The following is a 19,132-nucleotide window of genomic DNA, read 5'->3' as shown; positions in this document are numbered from 1 at the left end:
CTTCCAAATAATGGGGGAAAATATCCTAACAGAATAATCATAACAACAGTTAACACTTACTGCCTTATATGCCAGCACTGACTTTGCGTGTATTATCTTGCTGAATTCTTATGACTTTGAGATATCGGTTATTAATTCTGTTTTATAGATGAGGAATCTAAAGCTCAGAAAAATTAACTTGTTCTGGTTACACAGTGATAGAGCAAGAATTCAAATCCTAGCCTGCTGACTCCAGAATCCATGCTCTTAATCCATACTCATCAACACAAAACAGACCCTCCATATTTATTGGGGATATTTTCTTCAGGTATAACAAATAGGTAAATCCTTTGAATACCATTTTCTTGCAAAATAATAATAGCTCATGTTAATTGAGCAATTACTATATGCCAGGCATTGTACTAAGCAGTTTATATAAATTAGCTCTTCTGAATCCTCACAGCCAACTCTATGAAATTTGTACCATTATCATTCCTATTTTACTGAAGTGGCAACTGGACACAAAGCGAATTGGTAAACATGCCCATGGTACCCAGCCAGGACATAAACACAGGCAATCTGACGCCATGGTTGAAGCTCTTAACTACACACCTAGTCTTTTTTCCATTCATATACTAGGAAACATTCCCTCTTCAACTTTATAAACATTACTCATTTAGCTAATTCAGAAGGTAACAAATCGAAGTCCTATGCCTATGGTTCAAATTGATCCAAAAGAAGATTTGGTTTGGCCTGCATGGGTTTTTTCCCAACTCCTCCCCCATATTTGAGCTCTGAATAAACATTTCAAAATGAAAGATTTCATATAAAACCCAGATTTCCACTCTCTTGAAGAGCCATAAAAATCCGGCATCACTGAACTCACATTTCCACACAGCAACAATTAGCTGAGCCAAGAAGTGACTCCCTTTTTGACGTGGCCAGCAATCCACAGACTGCCACTGTCCCCACTGCTCCCTATCTGCTGTCAGTCTCTGAGGCTAGGAGTAGTTGTTAAAACTGCTGCTCAGCTCTCAAGTGCAGTTGTTTGTTCATTTGTTTTTTGCCCTTTCTATTTTTTTTTATAACTGGCCAGCTTTTCTCATTAACATTACTAGCTGAAACTTTAAAATCATCTGTGTTGTGATCACTGAGGGACACCCTTGCTCTAGGAAGATAAACTTCACCCTAGGTGGAACACGGTTTACCACACTTAGGTATACCAAGTTGCTGTTTTTTGTTGTTGTTGTTGTTGTTGGTTTGTTTTTTAAGGCTCTCTTCATTAGCAAGACATAGCAAATTGAATGGTATTTTCTGCACACAGATTTGTTTGGGATTCATGTCTTCTAACACGCAGCCAATTTGAAGTATCTTTCCCTTGCAAGTCAAAATTGGCTGGGTACCTATTAGAACATATATGCTGAAAAAAAATCTCAGGGGTACCATTCAGCATATGATTCTACTGCAATAAGAACTTGCCAAAAGTAAAAAATTTTATTTTATTTTATTTTTTGTTTCCATGATCAGTAACAGACGCCCTTTAAATATGTCCATTAGTCATCAAATCGCTCAGCCCTGTAAATACTTCCATGGGGAAAATAACAAGACATATAATTCTTAATTAAATTCCTCAGCTTTGACTAATACAAATGTTGCTTCCTAACACATGTATCAAATTCAATGCTGGCATATTTTACTGTAAAATAAAACAGATCCCTGTCTTCCAAATAGCACACATCTTTTTACTCTAAAGACTGAACTGTCAAGTTCTCAAGAGATGGGTGAACTGCAGAGAAAAGCATTAACCACTACAGATGATGCCAGAGAAGTGGACCACTTCTTTGTATCCTAATCTGCCTACCAGGTACCTTATTTATTTATAAGCTCAGGACATTACATAAAATTTAGTTTCACAAGAGCACAAAACACCTCTTCAGCTATCACCTGCTTTCTCCTTGAAACATTGTTGAGTCAGGGGAACAGACTTTTGGGCTGGTTTTGCAGAGCTATTTGGTGGACAACCTTCTGTGAGCTCTGCCTTAACTTATGAAGCAAGTCAGTCAGCAGAACCTAGACTTAGAGACTATGTCCTTAATATGCCATTTCAGAAATTAATGGACTTTTTTCCTCTTCAGTAAAATTTTTCAGGAACTAGTTTGCGAGTAATGTCAAAGACCTCACTACATTTCAAATCTTGGATGTTTTTTTCAAAAAAAGTGTGAATCATAGATTGACCCACTGATTTAGGTATTGAAAGATCTTTTGCATTAATGCTTTGTACTGCTTCTTTTGTGGGTCTTTGTGTTACTAGTTTCTTTTATTTTTAGGAGGAAGTTGGTATAGAATGGAGGGAGGGTAACCGCATGTAAGTGCAAATATTTAGTGTACCGGGCTTCAGTGGATGTGGTCTGAAGGTGGGGATCTGCCTTTCCTTCTGTTTTTCTTGCAATCAATCAACACATTTTTAATGAGATGTTTGTGACTTTTTTTCCTGTTTGATTCCACATCCTTAGGCATACTAGTTATTCCTGAAGCATTTTAATATATATTTTGTTAAATGCTTTCCAACGACTTCAGAGGCAGGAGGTATTAACTACATGCAAAAACCAGCTCAGACCCAGACCATGCAGTTACAAAATAAGTATTCTCTTTCTTTAAAAGTCTATAGGAAATGTCTAGATTTTCACTTAAAAACAACAGTGACCTTTGTCTTCTGTTTCTGGTGCTATTCATACAGAAGTGTTTTCTCTCATAGCATAGTTGTATTTTCAAATGATTCTTATGTTTTCCATTTCAAATGTTCAAATTTGTACAACAAAATGCATAAACACACCCTTTCCTATTATAAAAGTTTTGCTATCCTTTTCTTCAAGCCACTCAGCTGTATTATTACAGTACTTAAAAGTGAAATCTATAATCATATAACCCTATTATAGAATTGAAAAACATATGGAAATTTTTCTTAAAGATCATCAAAGAATGTCAAAACATTCTCTCATTTGAATAATTCTGCTCAATTGGGTTTAGAATCCCTTAGAGGGATTCTGCAAAGTGTAAACTACACACTGCCCTCTCAATTCATCTCAACTAGATAATCTGGAAGTCATTAACAAAAGAACAAAGTTGCTTAAAAAAACATTTTAATGTCTTTTATTTTAGGGCAGAGAGGCTAAAATAAAATTTAGCTTAATCGTAAGACAACCATTTGAATTTTTAAATATGCAATTCACCACTGAAAGTACAATGTACTGAAGTAGCTTATATGCAGATATCTTAATTTCTAGTCTATAGCACTAACAGTTTTCTTTGATCAGTGTCCCCAAATTCCCCATGAACTATCAATGAAGAGCTTCATAATTTTCTTCTGGCTGAAAATGATCAAAGCATTCTTATGTTTGTTAGAATTCTTTGATGCTGCTGCACAAACAGGTGGTGAGTTTATTTCATTGCTATTAAACTGTTTCTTGCTGTCTTGAGCTTAGGAAGAAGTGGTTTATTTTAACAACGTGCTCACAGAGTGGCTTGTTCTTTCCCAGTTTTTAATAATTTTTACAAGGTTTCCCACAGTGACTAGCAATATGCACCCTGGAATGGAAAATGAGAGCTAAAAAAAGATGAGGTCCATGATCCTCCAGGCCTAAGACACATCCGAGGTGGACTTCCAGGAGTATCAAGGAAGTGAAGCCCAAGCACACCCAGTTGATCTTATTAGCTTTCTCTCTCCATTGTTGAGGCTACATGCCCTAAGCTTGAGTTATATCATAACTAAAAGTTGAGTTTTTAAGTCGCAGAAAAATGTGAAATACCCAGCATTTGCCAATTTAAACCAAAATAGGGTGGCCCGCAGGCAGTATAGTATAGAGAAGTCATTCCCATTTTTGAAGTATAAAAATCCCTTTTTAAAATGAGGACATTTCATGGAACTATACATTATAATGACGCTATTAATAATTAAAATAATATTAATAGTTTTTGAGTATTTGCAATATGCCAGGCAGCATTTTAAATACTTTCCATGTATAATTTCATTTAATGCTCATGACATCCTATAAGCTAGGTCTAACTACTATCTACATTTTACAAATGAGCAAATAGAGGCACAGAAGTCAAGGAACGTGTTGCACATCATGTTGCCAGCAGTAGTGGGGCAGGGACTGAACCGCAACTTTGGCCGCCTTCAAGGCAGGATCTACTAACTTGATAGAGGCTGTACTTCTGGTATTTATTAGGAAAATACATAAAGGCTAAGCTGAATCATTACTGAATCAGTAATGCTTTTAAATAAATTTTTACTTCATGTCACATATAATTCAAACCAATAGTACACGTAAGTGTGAGAAGTGTTATTGTTTCACATCGCACAATGCTCATTTCCTGGCAGTGACTCTGGGCTTCACCCTAAATCTGCCTCCCCTGTGGATTCTGAGCCAATGAATGAAAACCACTGGTGTAAAATGAGGGCGCAGACTTGAAGTCAGAAGTGATAGTTCTAAGTCCTAAAGGGATTCCCTTCACATTTCTTAACTTTGGTTCCCCCTGTCTAAATAGATGGTATTGATAAATGCTCTACCAAATGGCTACTGTGAGAAACAAAAATAATCTGAGCAAATTCTAAAAAGAGTAAAGCACCAGAGAGATCACAAGTTGTTATTAGTGTTTCAGGTTTAGCTTTATCAATGGATAAAATATAAAATCTTTCTTTTATTTTTCTAAATTTACACTGTTCATTCTGAACCTATATATATTTCATCTTTATTATTTCAGAGTACTAGAACATCTTCAGACGTCAGGCACTTTACAATTATCTTTGAAGAGTCAGGGAAAAAACAGAGCTAAAAACCCAAATTAAAATACTCTTCCTAACACTAAAAATAAAAACAAAAATGGTAACTCTATCATTTAGCAAAAATATAACTAAAACCTCAACCTAAATCATTTGAAATATGCTTCACTAATCAGGAATAACAATTTGTATTCCAAGGGAATAATCAATGTTATGTCAGGATTATTAGGAAACATTTATTAGGTACTGGCACCGACAGGTACTATATGTCTTAGCCTCAAGTTTGTGTTGCATGACTTAAGAAAACTATACAGAAGCAGTCTCGCAGAACCAACTGCCAAAAGAAATCAGCAGTGAGGGTCAATTATGTACATTTATATTCCAAAAGTAGCTGGATGTTTCTGGAACAAATGAAATATAAAATGGTGTGCTTAACTAGGTGCTTAGTATTTGAATTACACAAATAGATTCTTAGTAATACTTGCTTATTTCCTTAGAGAAATACGGACAAGAAATGTACCTTATTGTTGCTAAAGCATTTTAAAAGATCAAATGTACTGTATGACTACTAAGTGCTATAGGAATACTAAATGCTGTATGTGTAATCAAGTTTACTATTTTTTACTTGATTCTATTGAATTTAGTATTCATTCCTAAATAAAGGGCTTATGTAAATTATCTTGCTGGGAGGTGGTTCCTTTGAAGTGGTGTTTTAAAAGTCAGCATATATGCACAAATTTTATTTTATATTTTAAATTTGCTTCCCATTATAATCCACATTAATTTCTATTATCATAAAATTACATCTCTCTTTAAAACACTGAAGAAATCATACAAATTAAAAAAACTTCTTTGATCCTGGTACAACTAACTCATAACATTATGTAAAACTCTGGATAAAGCAAACAACGTACTTCTAATAATCCCAACCAGAAACCGTTACCCTTTTGAAAGGTTATGTTTTTAAAGACTGAAAAAAATAGAAACCAAATAGAAAAAAACAGAGCATTACGCTTTTAAATAAACTATTCATAAAGATACAAAATTTACACATTTAGTAGAGATCATATTTATTCTTTTTTTCATATTTATTCTTATTTAAAAATATATTAAGGTCATTGTCAAAACCTGTAAAATTCCATTGACAAAATAAAGATTTAAAATAATCAGTAGTCCCCATAATCAGTCCAGAGGTATATCAGATACTTAAAAGAAGCTGACCATTTTGTTTTTCAACATGATTTTCAAGGATGTATTCAAAATTAATGGCCAATGCTTGACTGGCCAGTCATTTCCACCATCATAATGGCTGGTGCAGATGACTGCATCATTGATTCAGGGATAGATACCAATGGGGAAAGCAGCTTCCACATTGGTTATGCTGGGTATATATCTCGGAAAATAAGAATATGTTGTACAGATTACTGCTTTTTTGGCATAGTAGAATTTGTATTTTGTTCCACAATACCTTCATCTACGGTTAAATAGAAAAGATAAGTTGAATGACAGAGATGAAAGAATGATATTATTAAATATTAATGCATTCAAATATAATGAGAAAACACACTTTATTTGATTAAAACAAGGTTAAGAAAAAAACACAAAGGTGAAAGTCCTTTCTCCATAAATAATAACATAGCACTAACATGCCGTATTTCTCTTGAACTCAAGGCTACAGAGTTATTTTACGACATTAAAAGAATACTATTAATTGTTTCATTCTGATTTAGCCAAATTAATATGTTAAAATGGCCTATTTTCCTTGTTCCTAAAACTTTGTAATTGTCTCCTTATCTTTTCACAAAATGCCAAAAATGTGCTTGCTATCAAAAAGGTCAACATCTTTTATCAGTAAGCTTTATCTTAATTAAACGCTGACTTTAAAATCAGAAAAATGAATGAGTTAAGCAGTATTATTTGCCTAAAAGAGAATAAAATTTGTGATAAATTTTCCCTTTCATTTTTATATTTAAATCACTATTAGTATTACATTGTAATGAGATAAAGGCTCATTAAGGCTGCCTTTGTTATGTAAAAACAAAACACACTAGAGGGGATATTCTTTATCGAGTTCCAATTATCCTCCAAGGATATACCAAATGAGATACCATTAAAATATTTAAGTTTAATTATGCAACGTGTTCCAATATATAATCAAAATACATATACACACAACCTAAGTATTCACTCACACTCCTGAATCTTTTGTATTTAAATTTTTCTCCCAAGGAGAAAGTCAATAGTAATAAAATTATAGAAAAATTCTAAGGGAAAGCAATCCCACTTTTATGCACATAAAATAATATGTTCTAAATGAATCGTGCATCTGATTACTGAGCAGAGTTCTCCTCACAGTCAGTTTTAGTTTTTCCCAATCCCTCTTTCCTCCTGTTCCAGCAGATTCAGTCAATAAACTAATCTGCTTTTTGTCTTCCCAAAATAGAACCTACCAATATGAGTTTCCTGTCGCCCCATATTTGTCCCACCAATTAATTAATTTGAATTTGAGACCAAATGGTAGTCGGTAGTTACTCCTGCTCTTTTTTCTACCTCTACATTTCTTTCTTCTAGATTCTTCATATCAGAATTTCCCAGATATCTGGTTTTTTGCAGGGCGTTGTGTGAGCTGTAAAGAAGACATGGCTCCGTTCCCCACAGCTGTGCAGCTTGAAGTACCACCACCCCGCCAGCCGCCCCCTCGACTACCCGCGCTTGGTGGGGAAGTCAAGTACTGGCCACCAAGTGGCCATGTGATCTCCTTTAGCCAATTAGGAGGAACAGAAGTGAATTGTGTCCACTCTGAAGTTTTAAAAGCCTGTGTGTGATTCACCACACTCTTTTTCCCTCTGCCAGTGAGCAGTGATGCTCACAGGGAGGCTCTTCTAACTGCCTACTCACACAAAAAGATAGAGGGCAAGTTATGGAACAGCCCTCTAATAGGGACTTAAATTTAGAAATTACTCAAATATTTACATGAAAAAAGAATATTAAAGCAGATGAGCCAGATAACTCTAAGGAGCAAATTTAATTATGTTCCAACTACTCAGCAGGATGGGGGTTTATGAAGAAGTTTATATCAGTTACAGAGAAGACAGAATATGAATTTCAATATCTTCATCCATGCTTACTTCTACTCAATGCACTATGTTTGCTAAGGGCTAAAAAACATCCTCAGTTCAGAAGAAAGCTCATTTGTTTTTTTTCAACCCAGCAAGCATCAAGCTTCATCCTGCACATTCCACTGTTATATCCCCAAACTTAGCACACAAAAACACATTGACATATTTAGTAAATGTTAAGTGAATGAATGGGAACAAGGAATAACATAAAGAAATACATGACACAGTTCTTCAGGATCTCATAGTAAAGTTTAAGGAAAATGGCGCATATCAAATTTGGATATATATCAAGTTTTGAAATAGAAAATAAATGTTTAAATGATTTTTAAAATGAGAGTAATATATACACATAGTTAAAAGTCAAATAGTACTAAAAACCTACAATGAAAACAGCATTCCCTTGCCCAGCTACTCCAAATCCTGCTCCTGAGATGCAATTATTTTCCACTCTTTTAGCAGGGTGTTCTGGTACTGACATTCATTTTCCCGAATATGTTGATATTCTAATTTATCAATTTCACAGTTCCATTAATTATCTATTGACTTCTTACTTTGGAAGATGAGGATTTAAGTCTCCTATCACATCCCACCAGCATTCCAATAGACTCATATCACAATTTTTGGTTAAATTAATATTTAAGTTGTTAAACTATATAACTAATGTTCTCCACTGAACCAAGTAGTGTCCCATGATTGTTACCTTTATTTATGCACTTTTTTCTTTTTCCTTTTTTTTTTGAGACAGTCTTGCTCTGTCACCCAGGCTGGAGTGCAGTGGCGCGATCTCAGCTCACTGCAATCTCCGCCTCCCGGGTTCAAGCGATTCTCCTGTCTCAGCCTCCCAAGTAGCTGGGACTACAGGTGCACGCCACCATGCCCAGCTAACTTTTTGTATTTTTAGTAGAGACGGGGTTTCACTGTGTTAGCCAGGATGGTCTCGATCTCCTGACCTCGTGATCCGCCTGCCTTGGCCTCCCAAAAAGTGCTGGGATTACAGGCGTGAGGCACCGCGTCTGGCCACTTTTTTCTTTTTACTAGAGTTCTGGAACTGGAGCACGGTTCCAGATCCGTGTTGAGAATATCTTTATTTTAGCTATATCCATGATTGTGTTTGGGTGGATAGGGGTTTATATAATGACAATCATTTCCCCTAAGAATTTTAAGGATATTGTCCCTCTGTCTTCTTATAGTTCTATTGTTTAGAATTCAGGTGCCATTCTGATTTTTTATAGTTTATTTGTGATATCTCAATCTCTTTCTCTCTCCATTCTCCGGAGGCTTTTAAAGTTTTCTCCTTGACTTCTTGTTCTGAACTTTTATTGATGTGCCCTCATATGGGTCTTTTCTCATTCATCTTGCTAGGCCATTCTAATCTGAAGACTTAAGATACTGATTCTGATAAATATTCTTACATATTCTTTGACAATTTCTGTTCCACATTTATCTCTATCATCTTCTTTAAAACTCCTATATTTAGATGTTGGACCTGCTGGAATGATCCCCCAAATTTCCTGGCATTTCTTTTCCACTGTCTCTTTGTTTTTATCCTTCCTTGTGAGGGATTTCCTCAACTTTACCTATCAACTCTCTCCATTTTCTAGTTTCAGTTCTATTATCCGTTCCTCCCTACATTGTTTCAGCTGAGTTCTTTTCTCTCTTTTTCAAAATTCTCCCTTTCTCCAGACACCTCCCTAAAAAGTCTGATGATTTGTGACTGTGTATTTGCATTTCAGAGTGAGACACTAACAAGCTGTCCGGTGCTGCTCTGGAGGAGGCCTGAGCATCAAGTTGGTCTTTTCTTTGTGGGATGCTCATAAGTCAGTATATGTAGGGTTCCCCTTTCCACAGTGAGGCTTTTCAATTATCCAGGGAAGAATCCATCCATCTGCTGAAGGGTTAACCCTTTCATGTAAGGGCCATGTGTTAGTCATCTTTGTTGCCTTTGCCATGTACAGTAGGCACCGACAGTATCTCATATTTCTAAAATGCAACAGTTTATAAGGTATATTCACAAGATTCCCCAAAATAATCAGAAGGAGAAAGCAAAATAGGTATCAACATCCTCTTCTTATAACTGGGAAAAGTAAAGAACAATCAAGTTCTATGACTTCTGCTTAGAGAAAAAAAAAAGAGGAAGAAAGAGAAGGACATGAAGAGAGAGAAAGAGAACACATCTGGTAATCCAAATAAATTTTACAGAATTCTTTTCCTTAGGCATTTCCTCCTTCTGACACCCACAGAAGATCATTCTATATATTCTGCAAATCCCAGCATGAAGAACAGGTTTTTCAGGAAGATCATGAAGGCTACTTGGAACAGAATCCTCAAAAACCAGTATTTTTCATTGGCAATAATCAATAATATTTTCACCATGTTCTTATTGTCGCTATAATAGAAATAATGTTTTGTAAGATAAATTCTCAAAATAGGGCACAATGGAAGAAATTGTAGGATGTAGTGTGTATTTAAAGATAAAACTTTATAATTCTCTGACCGATTTCAGTTTTAATTGAGTTTCTTTAGGATATTTCCACCTAAATAAGTTTTCCTAGGAAATTTTGCCCCTTATCATCTGAAGTACTCTCACTGGAATAGTCTTAGGAAGTAGTTTAGAGAGCGGAATGATATTAACCTAAATGTAATTTTACTATCTTTAGCTCACTCAAGTAGATAAATTTTCACAGCACAAGGAATTTTAAATATCGAATTTACTTTTATATTTTACTAAAATTTTTTTTTCCCAAATAAAGAGTTGCATTCACTGCATCAACCAAAGCAAATATTTTATAATGATCCCAGTGAAACCATGCCCACTCAAATAACTGAAGTTGTCTTCTTACTTGGCAAAAAAACCTTTTGAGATGGAGTTTTGTTCTTGTCACCCAGGCTGGAGTGCAGTGGCATGATCTCAGCTTACTGCAACCTCCACCCACCGGGTTCAAGAGATTCTTCTGCCTCAGCCTCCCGAGTAGCTGGGATTATAGGCACATGTCACCATGCCTGGCTAGTTTTTGTATTTTTAGTAGAGACAGGCTTTCACCATGTTGGCCAGGCTGGTGTTGAACTCCTGACCTCAGGTGATTCCAGCAGAAGGGTTTCTTAATACAGGGCAAGATGCTGCGTCCTGAAATCTGAGTACCTTAGACCCTTTGAGTGAAGGATAAGGAAAAATGAGTGCTTAGGAGCTTAGTAAAATGGGACTCGGGAGAAAGAAAAAGATGGTCTACTTCTAAGTGGTAGAATCAAAGCAGCAGCACTAACCACACTCTCCTAGCCTTGAAAGGTATGACCCATGTAAGATATGATGACCCTCTTCAGCCATAGCTAATTGTCCACTTGACTTAATTGGGTCCATCCAAAAATCTCTCCCTGCTAATTTGAAAAGAAGAAAAGGAGATGTTAGTTGATTTGAAAATTCCTGTAGAAGCAGGACCAACTTGACATTAGAGTAAGCCAAAGCAAAGCCACGAGCAAGCTAAAGTGACAGAAGAATTGAGAAGCCAGAACATCACTTTGTAAATCAAGAGAAGAAGGGAGCAGGCACAGAAAGAAAAGAGATAGAGATCAAGCAGTGCCGTAAGACAGCACGTGACCAACGTTAGTTCTTGATTGTCCTCTTCCATACCCAAAGTCCTTGCTATATAACCTGCCTTATTCTGGGATGTCCATGAAGTGGCCTGCTCTTTCACTTGTATAAACACTTTTTATTTGTGGGTTTCCACTCCTTGAAACCTAACAGCCTGACTGAGACAGGCAGCTTCCAGGAGGAAGCTGTATCTGAGCTAACCACCAGGTGTTTACCAGGTGGCAGTGGAGAAAAAGCATCCAAAATAGAGGAAACCGCTTATAGATCAACCTTGAGGCAGGAGACAGCAAGTTGAGTTTTTAAAACTACAAGTAGTTAAGTACAACCAGAACACACAGAGGGATGGGAAATAAGACCAGAGAAAAGAGCAGGAGCCAATGCACAAAGGACCTCGTGATCCATGCCTAGGGATTTATCTTTATCCTATAGGTGAGAAGATCACATGTGTGTTTTACAAGCTCATTCTGGCAGTGACATGGAGGCTGAAATGGAAGTTGGGGGCAAACTGGAGGCAGGTGACCAGTGAGAATGTGAACTTCTCAAGGGTAGCTGTATATTTCATTGTTATTTTCACCATCAGGGAGTAGTTTAAGGGAGGAAGAAAAGGAAAAAAAGCATCAACTTGCTTCTAAGAAATAATTCAGCACAATTCAACACCCCATGAAACACAAGCTTGGTTAGTGGTATAGTTAGTATATACTTCAGGCCTGATGTTTTAAAGAAACTACTACAGGCTAAGGGCCTGTTGACCCATGAGCAAATGCACCACCAAATGTGAGCTAGTATATGATAAAACATAGATCAGAAAGGAAGCTTACACTTTGAAATACCACATAATTTCACACTTCATTTCCCCAGTTCTCATCCTCATTTATTAATTTCCCATCATAACATAAAGCCATATCAAGTTTTAGTTACTTCAGGAAACCTGGCACCTTGCATAAAGCCTGATAAAAGCACTAATAATTAAATAATGACTTTGAACATAGGGCATCTAAAACTCTTCAGCACGATGTTTTCATGCTATTCAGTAACACAAAAGGAAAAGATTTGTACCCCTGAATAAATGGAAGTATTGGATGTTCTGACCTTAATTAGTTTAGATAACAGGACAAATCAAATCCCCAAATATTTAAATGAATGAAAATGGAGCCATCAGATTTTATGACAGTCTAGGCTGTAGAAAAAATAAACTTCCTACCTTATCAGTAATTTTCCTTACACATGAATGTAGAAAGTGAACATTACATTGATAGCAAACAGCTGATATTCTAGCAACTGACCACACGGCATCACTTTAACATTATGCTTTGACTCTTGTTTTCTCTTTCCACACTCAAAATGCCTGTCAATTGTCTCCACTTATCTGTGTATACAAATAAAGCATATCCTGTTTTCCCTTATGGCTAGATCCCCATACTTCAACTATACCCTGACAACGCTTTCTTTGTCTCTCATTTCATGTGCCCCTCCTCTCATTTCATGTGCAGCATCCTAACCACATCTGAAACGCTGTTTGTTATAAACCATTTTAAAAGTCACCTTAGTTACAAACAGCTGCTCAATGTGTGGCCCACGGACTGCAGCTTTAGTATTACCCGGGAGCTTATTGGAAATGCAGTGGCTAAGGCCTACTCAAGACTGAATGAGGAACTGTATTTTATCAAGATTCCCAGGTGATCTTGTGATGTTTGAGAAGCACTGCCAGATATTTTGGATAACAGGTTGAGAGGAATTTGACTACAACCTACAATCTGATCTCAATTATATCTGCTAGTCTGGAGAAATGGCTCCCAAGTCCTGTATGTAAAAACTACTCCTGTTCACTTCAAGAGAAGGGCATTCCGAGGAAGGTGGCACAGGTTGTGAAACAGACAAATTTTAAAGGTCCTGAGTTTATATCTAAGCTCTGCTACTCATAAGCTGTGGAACCTTGGACAAGTTACTTAACCACACTGTTGAGTTTTGTGTTACTTTTCCCTTGTGTTTAAGAGCCCATTCTTTTTTTTGTTTTTATTTATATTATTATTATATTTTTAGAGAGACAGAGTCTTGCTCTATTGCCCAGGCTGGAGTGCAGTGGTGTGATCATAGCTCACTGCAGCTTCGAACTCCTGGGATCAAGGATCCTCTGACCATAGACTCCCCAGTAGCTGGGACTACAGGCATGAGCCACTATGCCCAGCTGATTTTTTAATTTTTTGTAGAGATGGGGGTCTCACTATGTTACCCAGGCTGGTCTCAAACTCTTCTGGCCTCAAGCAGTCCTCCTGCCTCGGCCTCTCAAATGGATGGAATTACAGGCATGTTTTAGATCATTGTAGACTCACATGCAGTTGGAAGAAATAGTACAGAGAGATCCCACATGCCCTTCATTCATTTTCCCCTATGGTAACATCTTGTATGACCATAGTACAATAGCACAATTAGGAAATCTGTTCTCCATCTCAAAAAGCTTATTGTTTCAAGAATGTTTTATAAACAGAATCATATAGTGCGTAATCTGAGATTGGCTTTTTGCACTCTGCATCATCCCTCGAGATCCATCCAAGTTGTTGCATGTATCAATAGTTCATTCCTTTTTACTGCTGAGCCTCCTTACATAGTACAGATGTACTACAGTTTAACTGTTCACCTTTTGAAGGATATTTTGGTTGTTTCCAGTTTTTAGCTTCTACAAATAAAGCTGCTATGAACATGTATATACAGGTTTTTGTGTGAACATAAATTTCCATTTCTCTGGGATAAATGCTCAAGAATGCAATTGTTCTTTTTTCCAACATTGTTGTACCATTTTAGATTCCCACTAGCAATGTATGAGTGAACCATTTCTCTGTATCTTTGTCAGTATTTGATGTTACTATTTTAAAATTTTAACCTGTGTGATAGGTGTTTAGTGATACCTCATTGAGCTTTTAATTTGCATTTCCCTAATGGCTAATGATGTTGAGCATCTACAGATGGCTTATGTGTCATCTATAGTTCTTTCTCAGGGAAATGTCTATTCATGTCCTTTGCCCATTTTCTATTTGGATTGATTTGTTTTTACTGTTGAATTCTGAGAGCTTGTTGCATACCATAGGCATAAGGTCTTTCTCAGATTTCTGGTTTGCAAATATTTTCTCCCACTCTGTAGCTTGTCTTTACATCCTCTTCACAAGGGATCTTACAGAGAAGATGTTTTTAGCTTTGATGAACTCCAAGTTACTAGTTTTTCTTTTTATGGAATTTAGTGTCAGGTCTAAGAACTTTTTATCCAGCCATAGGTCCTAAAGAATTTTCTCCTATTTTTTCCTTATAGTTTTATTTTTTACATTTAACTCTGTGATCTATTTTGTGTTCATTTTTGTATAAGCTGAGGCTGGGTTGAAGTTCTTTGTCATTTGTTTTTTCTATTTTCTTGGACCATCAGTTTTAAGATGTAGTCTCAATTTAATAGTAACTTTGAAGGGAGGAATAAAAAGAGATTCATTACACTAAATATACATACTCAATGTGAGAAACCACAATTCCAGTAACATTAAAGTGTTTTATCATGTATGTCACATTTAGTGGTGCATTTACTCATGGGTCAAGTCCTTAAGCTCTGGTGGTTTATTTAAAACATAATTAGGCTTTAGGTTAGAATACTGTACAACAGTACCACTGATCAAGCTGTAGAACTTTCTTTTCACCTAGTGGGCTGACTTGCTTCTTAGAGCCATGTTAGGACCTTGCTTCTTAGAACCACATTTTTCTCCTCTTCCTCTTCTCTTGGAATAGTTCCTGATGGTGGGATAAGAATGTCTCTAGATTATGGCGAATTTACCAAATCCTAACATTGTTTTATATATCAAATGGAGAAGTTATGTTTCTCTCAAAGTATGGCTCATAAAAATTATTCAATGCAGACTGTGCATTAATTCTTTGCTTTTTCTCCCATTCCTAATTGTTTTGGTTCAATAAATGATACATTAACTCATTACACTGTTGTTGTTTCAGGCTTCAAACCAAACAGCAGTACTTGAGTAAACTGTCAAAGACTAACTCACACAACACCCATTCCTCAAATAAAGGTAACTGCTCTTAATAATTTTGTACATATTTGTGTTAGTCTATTCTCACACTGGTGTTAAAGACATACCCAAGACTGGGCAATTTACAAAAGAAAGAGGTTTAACGGACTTAAAGTTCCACATGGGTGGGGAGGCCTCACAATGATGGTGGAAAGCAAGGAAGAGCAAGTCACGTCTTACATAGATGGTGACAGGCAGAGAGAGCTTGTGCAGGGAAACTTCCCTTTATGAAACCATCAGATCTCATGAGACTTATTCGCTATCATAAGAACAACATGGGAAGGACCTGCTTCCACGATTCAATTACTTCCCACCAGGTCCCTCCCACAACACACGGGAATTTAAGATGAAATTTGGGTGGGGACATAGCCAAACCATATTAATATTCTTCAGTCTCTTTTCTATGCATTTACACATATGTGGAGATATATATATATTTAGGTTGTATTTTTGTAAAGTTAAATTATTGATATTTTTTCTTTGTGTTCTATGCGTTTTCCTTTTGTAAGTCCTTCTCCCATCTGGAGTTTAGGACTTACAGAATCAGAATTATGGTTCTAATTCATTTTTGTCGATAATGTTTGGACCCATCGGAAATATATTTTTGTGTATGATATGCAATAGGAAGAAACTTTCATTTTTCAGTTACTCAATTTTTGTGTACAGCCGTATTAAATTCTATCCAGATAGACTTGCCACATGCTATTTACCTATAAATTTAGGCATATTTTTCAGATGTTTATTCATTTTCATTGATCTAACTACCCATTTTGTTGTCAGGTTTTAACTTTGTAATAAGTACTTCTTGACATCTGAAAATTCAAGTTCCCCTTGTCTTATTTGTCTGTATTTTGTTGCTTACTATTATCTCCAGCTTCTGTTTCAAAATAAATTAATGAATCTATATTTTCGAGTTCAAGAAAAAGTCTTAGTGAGATTTTGATTATGACAAAATTTATAAATACTCTCAGGGGTGCTCTATATTTTTGCAACTCTTCATTTATGTTCATCCGTAAAGTTATAACTGCAGATTCATAAATGGTTGGGAATGCTCCAGAAATTTTCTTGAAGCATTAAAATTAATGCCTCTCTTTCAAACCTTTAAATGTCTTTAAGTCTTTATGAATATACAACAAAACTGCTAGGATATTCAAAGGACAGAAAAAATGCAGACTGCACATGTTCTGATAACTACTTTGTGTGTGTGTGTGTGTGTGTGTGTGTGTGTGTGTGTGTGTGTGTATTTGTAGGTGTTTGCGAATGAACAGGTGGAGAAGGTAGAAAAACAAGACTTAATTCTGGGTCCCAGAATATATAAACAGGATGCTATTACTCTAAGTGCAGAGGACAACTGTCATATAAATGTAAATCACAAATACTTAATCTGGAGAAAAGATAGTAGTAACCCAGCAATCATGCTAAGTACAACTTATTAGCATGAGTTGCCTGAAAGAATTAGGCAATTCCATTCTAAATAGCTGAATTTTAATGAAACTTACTATGTATGCTATTTCTTGTTTCTATACTAGTTTGTTTACTATTCTTAATGACAAAATTTTCTTAAACAATCCAGCTCAGTGACACACTATTCCTATACCAAAAGAGACAAAGTAAAATCACATAAAGAGTATGTTTCTTCTAATCTTCCAACAATTAAATCAGATTAGTTATTAAATAAAAATATCCATCTATAACAGACACTTGCCTTGCAATATCCTTTTCCCCTTTCACCTTCATCACAAGAACTCTAATTTTTGGCTGGTCATATTACTGCTCAATTAAAAAAGGACATGCCCAGCCTCAACTGCAGATATATGAAGCCATGTGTCAAAGTTTTAAAGTTTTCTGTGCTCTTCTTTGCCCCTTCCTCTACCCTGCTGGCTAAAAGGAGCATGTGATGATTGGAGGCTTAACAGCTGTATTGGCCCATGAGAATGGGGGCTGCATCATGAAGATGGACGAGTGATGAGCTGCAAGAAGGCTAGGTCCCGTAAATATATGGAAAATATATCAACTTATCTTCAGAATTCTTTCATTCATGATATTGATTAACTTCTATTTTATTGAAAATATTTTCACTAGTTTTGTTCTATGCAGCTAAACTCAATCCCAAATTATATATTTTACTACTACTACTATTACATAATCTATATACCAGTAAAAGCAAAATTTGTGAAACCCAATTTATTATAACCACATTTGTATGGAAATTCCTCTTCAAATTATCATTGCTGTAAGAATGCACTATGTACAAGTCAATACATTTTAATTGATGAATTTCTGTCACAAAGCTTACAAGACAAAATAATCATAATGATTATTCTCTAGACTTCATTTTGCCCATGATTGTTCATCAATATAAACACTTTTGAATGGAAACAAAGATTATACAATCATAAACAACAAATGAAGATAATCTACCTTTCTTGCCTTTTAAGCATCATCATTGAAAATTTAGTTTGCATAGGTGTTTCTATGTTTCTAAATTTGTTTCTAAGAAAATACAATGTATTAATTTAATTGTACATTAATTTTACATATAAAATTACATGTAATACATAAGCATATTAATTTTAATTAGGTAGGTAGATAATATTTGAACTTTCATTTTTCTTGTTTTATTGCTCTGGTTAGAACCTCTAGTACAATGATTAATAGAAGCAGTTGGAGTAAGCACATCTTATTTCTAATTTCAACAGGATGTGTCTAATGTTTCAGCATCATATATGATGTTTGTTGTGGGTCTTGGCAGATAACCTGTACCCAGTTAAGAAAGTTCCTTTCTATTCCTAATTTGTTAAGAGTTTTTATAATGACAGGACACTGAATTTTATTAAGTACTTTTGGTAAAACCATTAAAAAATAATTTTTTCCTCTTTTAATCTATTAATGTAGGAAATTACCTTAATAGATTTTCTGATATTAGGCTACTCTAACTCACTGGATAAAATTTCTTTGGCTATGATACATGTTTTAAATACATAGCTGGATTTAATTTTCACCCAAGCCTCTATAACATTTCATTTGAAGCCTCTGTGATTTAAAGACAGAAAGAAGGATGCTCTACACACCTTATTCAAATGTAACTGGCACAATTTTTTTTTTTTTTTTTTTTTTTTTTTTTTTTGAGACTGAGCCTTGCTCTGTCGCCCAGGCTGGAGTACAGTGAAGCGATCTTGGCTCACTGCAACCTCCACCTCCCGGGCTCAAGTGATTCTCGTGTCTCAGCCTCCCGAGTAGCTGGGATTACAGGCACATACCACCACGCCTGGCCAACTGGCACAATTACCTAAATGATACACATTCACTTTCAGCCTCTAAATGCATTTCAAAAGTACCAGGAATAGAAATACCTCTAGCTTAAAGAAGATCTCTATAGAGTTTAACTCTTTTCAGTAACAAATTTCTGACATTTTGGGAAAAAGAAATAATGATTCTACATGGAATCCTTGAATATAAACTTTGAAAATACCTGGAGCTTGTTTTGATAGAGAGTAAATGAAATTTTACATAGAGAGGGCTTCTGGGATATTAGTAATGTTCTATTTCTTGACCTGGGTGGTGGTTCTGTACAGGAGTTTACAGCTATTGTTTAAGCTGTCTAAGCTTT

The 19,132-nt window shown here is 35.7% G+C and overlaps 1 protein-coding gene and 1 long non-coding RNA gene across 8 annotated transcripts in view; one reads left to right on the top strand and one right to left on the bottom strand.

The window, feature by feature from the left end:
- The window catches only part of PAM (peptidylglycine alpha-amidating monooxygenase), a 277,732-nt gene that overhangs the window by 175,275 nt on the left and 83,325 nt on the right, over window positions 1-19,132 (bottom strand). The window lies entirely within an intron of this gene.
- Window positions 15,477-19,132, top strand: part of LOC134758574 (uncharacterized) — a 47,931-nt gene continuing 44,275 nt past the window's right edge. The window contains exon 1 of the long non-coding RNA XR_010133915.1: window positions 15,477-15,522. This is a non-coding gene — a long non-coding RNA (uncharacterized lncRNA). The remainder of the gene's footprint in view (window positions 15,523-19,132) is intronic.

Source organism: Gorilla gorilla, chromosome 4 (genome assembly GCF_029281585.2).
Source record: "Gorilla gorilla gorilla isolate KB3781 chromosome 4, NHGRI_mGorGor1-v2.1_pri, whole genome shotgun sequence".
NCBI lineage: Eukaryota > Metazoa > Chordata > Mammalia > Primates > Hominidae > Gorilla > Gorilla gorilla.
Note: the sequence above shows the minus strand (reverse complement) of the source record. Positions and strands in the feature narration are given on the sequence as shown.